This window comes from Ursus maritimus, unplaced genomic scaffold, assembly GCF_017311325.1.
Source record: "Ursus maritimus isolate PB19 unplaced genomic scaffold, ASM1731132v1 scaffold_4, whole genome shotgun sequence".
Taxonomy (NCBI): domain Eukaryota; kingdom Metazoa; phylum Chordata; class Mammalia; order Carnivora; family Ursidae; genus Ursus; species Ursus maritimus.
In genome coordinates, this window is record NW_024426552.1 from 13646736 (window position 1) to 13653669 (window position 6934).

Consider the following 6934-nt stretch of genomic DNA (forward strand, 5'->3'; position numbering starts at 1 on the left):
AAAATATCCAGATGACCTGGAGAAGAGCCAGTACAGCATAATTCTGATGGATCATTCAATCGTTCCATCCTCTACCCCGTGTGATATGAAGGGTCAGAGACAGGCTGGTGGATCACATTCTTCTGGGATTCAACGTGAAGGCTGCTCCACAGGTGTAGACCATGTTCTATATGAATGGCTCTCAGTGAAGTTATTCGAGGCTGCCTATATCTCTGGTGCAATGGTAATTGGAAAGGCAAACTGCATTTATGAATGAATAGTGCTGACCGAGCTGTGTAATATTTTGATGGGTAGTTTTGGGCCTTTCAAAGTGAGATGTGACATTCGAATGCCAGATAAACCCATTGCCAAACAATCCCAAACCTTTGGCATTTTGTTTTATTTTATTTTATTTTATTTTTAAAAGATTTTATTTATTTATTGGACAGAGAGAGACACAACAAGAGAGGGAACACAAGCAGGGGGAGTGGGAGAGGGAAAAGCAGGCTTCCCTCTGAGCAGGGAGCCCGATGCGGGGCTCGATCCCAGGAACCTGGCATCATGACCTGAGCTGAATGTAGACGCTTAACAACTGAGCCACCCAGGTGCCCCACTGGCATTTTAGAATAGTTTCCTGATTCTTTTTCTTCAGAGAACTTATTTCTGTGTAGAGTCTATCAAGTGAGTGATTTTTCAAAGCTCCTTACTGGTCTCTTCAAGGTCGAGGGGAAAACTGATGGTTTAGAATTATGATTAGATTCTCCGCCTACTCCTTTCCTTCTTTTATTTCCTATTTGATGGCTTTATTTTCTCATTTTATCTCCTAACTTTGCATATTTCCCTGAGATAGAAGGTGGCCTCAGAGACAGAGTGAACAGAGAGTTTCCAGTAACTCTGAGGTGTCATTTAAACATTTAAAATCAGGGGACACTAGAATGACTTTATAGTTTAAAGCAATTGTTCAGTTAATCATTCATTCATCCAGCTAATATTTTTGAATATATGATAGTACTTTGACAGTCTTTCTCGCTTACGAAGATTCAAATATAGTGAGGAAGCAGATATAAATAACCAACTAACATGAAGTAAGTGTTGTAATTGGGAAGCATATATAAAGTGAAATAAATTTGAAAAATGCTGGATGAATGAAAGTTAAGCTGGTTTCTTTACTGTAGATGTTACCTGAGCTTTTAATATGCTAATGTACACGGGGACTCTCTAAGAGTGGAATATAACTTGGAATGTATCGCAAACAGTTTCCCCAGAATATGTGGAAGCACCAGGGTCCTGTTAAACACACCCCGTAAAGCCATACATTACAGTGTTTATGCCCAATTGGACATGGATGATTTTTGTTAAAATGTGGCTTTCTATGTTCGTTATCATTTTTTTTTGAGTTTTCAAGATGTATCCAATCACAATACTTTAAACAATTACTGTATAAAAAAGTAGGTTTTTCAAATTTCAGGGTTCAATTTTGCTTACTCTCTCTCACTCTGCCAGACCAGTAATGGTTTCTTTTCGTCTCTCTCAGTATGTGTGGTATGTGTCATCAAGGAAGGTTTTTTGCTCATATAGGTACAATATGTTTAGGTGATTGACCCATATACATTCGCGCACGTGTGTGTGTGTCCAACCAGTTTTAATCTTCGGATCTTTTGTTAGATGTCACATAGGCTAAATCCTACCCGATGCTAAAGTGAGGTTAAGAGCTGTTGCTAGTCCTTTTGGAGGAAGAAAATGTGTACCGAACTGCCTGGAAGATCACACTAAATGGATAAACAGGAAAAAACATGCTAGATTTCAGTAGAAATGAATGCAAATAATGTTTATATAAAATTTAAAATGGGAAAAGGATTTAAGAGAATATGACAAAATTTGGGAAGACAGGAGACGCACTATTTAAAATATGCTGGCTCTTTCTCAACATGTATTGGCATTAACCCCACCTTGACTTAGGCCCCTTATTATCTCATACCTGGCCGTTATAATAGCTAGCTAATAAGTTTCCCTAATTATAACCTCTTATCCAAATTAATTTTCTTACTGCACTGTTGTGATCTCATAATCAAACTTTATTAGCTCCTAATAATTTGTTAAAATCATCAAGGTGTAATGGATAGGACATTGAACTTGGAGTGAAAAAGTTCTTTTTGAGAGCTAATCCTGAGCTTTGTAACCTTGAACAAGTTTCTCAACCTCTAGAGGCAAAACTATTTCTACCTATAAAATTAATATAATAATACCCTTGCTGCCTAATTAATACGTTTGCTGTAGAATTTAAATACAATGTGAAGGGTCTTTATAAACTTTGAATCAAAACATACATATGAACTATTGTTTTTGCTCCACAAAGTCCACATTTCTTAGGCTGGCAATCAATGCCTTACCAGACCACAATTACCTTTCCATTATATATTGACCATTTACTTGTATGAATAGGGCAATTAATTCTAACTAGAATGCCCTGGGCTTTCATAGCTAAACATCTCTGCTATTTCTTTTCCTTTTTCCTACTGACTATTCTCTCATCCTTTAAAGTGTTGTTATATCTCCATGATGCCTTCTGTATAAGTTTCCTATGTCTTCTGAAACAAATTGCTACATCCTGGGTGATTTAAGACAATAGAAATTTATTCTCTCACAACTGTGGAGGCTACAAGTCCAAAGTCAAGGTGCTTCAGGGTCATGCTCCCTTGGAAGGCTCTAGGGAAGAACCTTCCCTAGCCTGTCTTTAGCCTCTGGGGGCGCTTGGAATTCCTTAGGTTGTAGAAACATCTCCAGTCTCTGTTTCCATCTCACTTGGGCTTTTTCTGTGTTTCTGTGTCCTCTCCTTTGCTGCCTCTATGAGGATAGTAGTTTTGGAGTTAGGGTCCACCTTAAATCTAAGATGATCTCATCTCAAGATCCTTAACTTAATTACATCTTCAAAAACCCTAAATCCACATAAGGCCACATTGATGAGTATTGGGGGTCAGGACTTGGACATATAATTTTGGGGCCACTATTCAAACCACTACATCTTCTTGGATCATTCTAATCTGATTTTTATATACTTCATATGGAATCTTGAAATAGCTGAGAGAAAATCACTGATGCTGAGCCAATTTAATGGGCAAATCGTGAGAACTATTTACAAAGAGTTTGGTGTTTGGTTCATCTAACTTAATTGTTTTTCAACCATAAATACATCCCATATAAAGTAGCACATTTAACTATCTACGAAAAAAGTTGAATTATGTAAGTGCTTTTTACAGCTTTAAAAACTGGAAAGAAATTTTATCATTTTAACACATAATTGGTAAAGTGGAACTATATTTAGTTGTAAAATATAAACCATTTAAAGCATTATGGCTCAGCAGTTTAGAAAAAAATAGATTATTATTATACTAGTATTAGGAAAACTAATGCTACTACACTCACAAAAGTATCTCTGAGCTAGGTAGAGAAGAAAAGCCCAACCTTGACATTGACCTTTTATTGAGATAGCATAGACTGCATTAGCTCAACACACCAGGGATTCACGCGATACTCATTGTGAGCTCAAACCCATTGCAATGGTGGCTAGAGCCTCTCCCTTCTGTCTGTCCTCGTCCCTTTGGTGGGCTCTTTGGTGGCATTAAAGACCACAGAGTACGTCTATGGCAACAAGCTACCAAATTATTCATAGCCCAAGCCGATTTACAAAGCTCATCTGGGTTTTTCCATACAAAGCTGATACCAGGTAGAGAAGGGGGCAATGTTGTTCATGATTATTTTGTTTATTTACATGGAGTATTCCAAAATTCTAGAACTTGCCGATGCAGCACAATCCTTTTTATTTGTAATAGATTCATGATCTCACCCTTTGCTACATTGCAAACCTGTCCCCAACTTTTTTTGCACTCACTTTCCCAAAGTAGAGTGAGCTAGGCAACAAGGCTCAGGAGAACCATGTGGTTTTTCTCATTATGGTAAGTTCAATATGGAATGTTGCCTTTACTGCACTTCATCAAAAGTTAACATTTTCTTCACTCACGAGAATGAAAATTCACAGCAGCTTCTTCATCTTGTCTCTTTCCTTGGGTCTTGCTAAATGATGGAGAGAGAATCTTCTGGATTTACTTAGCTAACATTATATTTCTACTAATACATTTCCAAGAACTTTTCCAAGTGTGCATAAACATATAACTTTTAACTTTACAAACCCTGTGGCTAAACACATTGCATTGCTTTAGTTACTCTAATTAAATAAGTTTCCCTTTGGTTCAATACTAACACTTCTTTTTGACCCTTTTCCTTTCCACCTGCTGAAATGTAGGGAGGTGTAGGCCAGAGGTGGTGGAGTGATGAAGAATGGTGTCTGGCCATTCATGATGATAGCCTTCATGATATTTCAAACATTATCCTCTTGCTAGTGAGGACTGGATGACTGGAGAAGAGAAGCCAGGGAGCCGGTGTAGGAGACATGGACCAAATGTAACTTCTTCTGTTCCAGCCACAAGAAAACCATGTCAAACCCCTAATGGGAATGAAGTGCAGAGTTCTTATCACACCCCTTGAGCATAACGCATTATGTTAGCCTAACTTTGAGTTTCTCTTTTGAACATTTATTTACATAGATCATTGTGTTTTAAGATGTAACAGGAGGGAAAAATAAAGCACAAGGATATTAGCCAAGGGATTAAAAAATCAGCTTCTGAGGAAGCGCAGAGTAAATCATGGTGCCTCTTCTCCCTGGAAAGATGAAGGTTGGTAGATGTTTTGTCCTTTTAAATGTTACATATTTGATTTGTAGAACTTAAAAATTTTAAGTAAAGTCTAACTTTGCTCTCGAGATTTTTCGATTGATTTTATACATAAAATGTATTTCAAAAGTTATTCTCCTTATTTTTTAAATTTTTTGGTAGCTTGATATTTTTTATTTAACTTCAAATCGATTTATAATATAATATGGTTTATGGTGTAAAGCTATTTTTTCCCCTTCAAATGTTGACCAATTATTTCAGCAGCATTATATGAGTAATATACTCCTTTTCTTACTGATTTATGATTCTGCATTTGTCATATATTAAAATTTATATCTAGGAGAGTATATTTGTGTGTTTTGAGGCTCATAATCTTAAATAATATAATAATAAATCTTTTCTATGTCTTCTCCTGATCTTTAACTAACATTAAAATATGATAATCAGCATTTAAAAAAACATTCAAAAATTTAATCTAAGCAATCATGCAAATTAAGCGATTAAATAGCACAGGGTGACTTTTAATATAAAGCAAAAATTCTATTCTCTACTCTTCCCCAGTCTTGTTCCTTAGAAACAGCCACCTTATATTATTCTAGATAATTTCGTTAGTAGTTATTGCTATATCCTTAATTAATATAGTGCACTGCTATTTTTTATTTTTCAGATGTAAGATTATCTATTGACTTCCTATATGATGGCTGAAAATTTAGCTCTCTTACATGGTCCTTTCCCTGAAACAAGTTCTTCCTATTTTGCTATGATTTGGAGAGTCAATAATCATGTTTTTAGATATTTTGTAGAGCCAAGTAGCACACTATGATTATTTTGCCTTCTTAAATAGCTTTTTATTTTTCCTGTACATTCTAATGATCTTGTTTTATTCTTGCATTATTTCCTTTATTATATCTTAATTATTTTTAGTGTCTTTTTTTCATTGAATTGCCTGGTTTTCATTTCCTTCCAGGAAACTCCCTATTTTCTTCTATCTTTCTGCTCAAACTACACCGCTGCTCTTTCTGAGGCTCTGCTGTCACCCTAAGGATTCCACTCTTTGGTTAAATCCTTTGGTTTGTTGGAGCACGTTCTCAAGGCAATCTCTAAGGGTGTGTAGAGAATAACTTTCTGAACCGCTGGGTGCATCTGACAGTGACTTATTATATTTCATACTTGAATGATAGACTAGTTATCAAATAATAGGTTCAAAATAATTTTCTAGCCCATCACAGACAATTTTCTTTCTCTGTCTTTAGCTCCCTGTGTTTCTGATGTGCTATCTGTTGTCAGGCTGCCTCGCTTTTTCCTTTGTACTCACAAAGTACACAGTCATTTAAAAAACATTTTTCTCTGGAAGCACTTAGAGCTTCCTTTTTTTTTGCCTTGGCATTCTGAAATTTCATAGCGTTGGATGTAGGAGTTCTTATTTTAAAACATGGCCTCCAAATTCTTTGACATTTTTCTTATCAAGAGATGGGGTCCTTGTCCCCTTCTCTTGAATCTGGATAGGATTGGGACTGCGTCCACAAGGAAAGTTCACAGGAAGTGACACTGGATGGCTTCTGAGGCTAGATTATAAAAGATCTTGCCCTTTTACCCTGGTTCTCTGGAATGCTTGCTCCCTGGAAACTCCAACTTGGGATTCTTCCTCTTGGAACCTTAACTGCCTTATTGTAAAAAGCCAAGATCATGAGGAGAAGGCATATGATCTATTGCTAGCCTGAGCCGAGATCAGTCATCGAGTCATCCCAGCCCAAGTGCCAAATGCAATGTGTGGAGAAGCCTTTAGATGATTGTACCCTCCAGCTGTTTGGGTCACTCTCAGCCATTCAAGTCTTCCCAGCGGAGGCTCCAGACATCATGTGACAGAGTCAAGCCATCTCTGCAGTGCTCTGTCTGAATTCCTGACCCACAAAACCATGAGCATAATACAGTGACTCTGGTTTTAAACCACTGACATTTGCGGGGGTGGAGGGCAGGTGAGTAACAGATAACCAAAACACTGGGTATGGGTCGTTCATTGTCTGAAAGCTTCTCCACTCATGTATCTGGCACTTGGGGTGTTATTCAAAACATTTCCAATTAAATACCCCCCTTAAATGTTCTACAAAGCAGAGGGCATCCTCCTTGATGTTATTCTCCTTGTGAACTTACTACTACTCCTCTTCTCCATCAGTTATGCCATCTTCCAGAAATATGTTGAAACATTAGGTTGTTTGATGGCCCCTAGG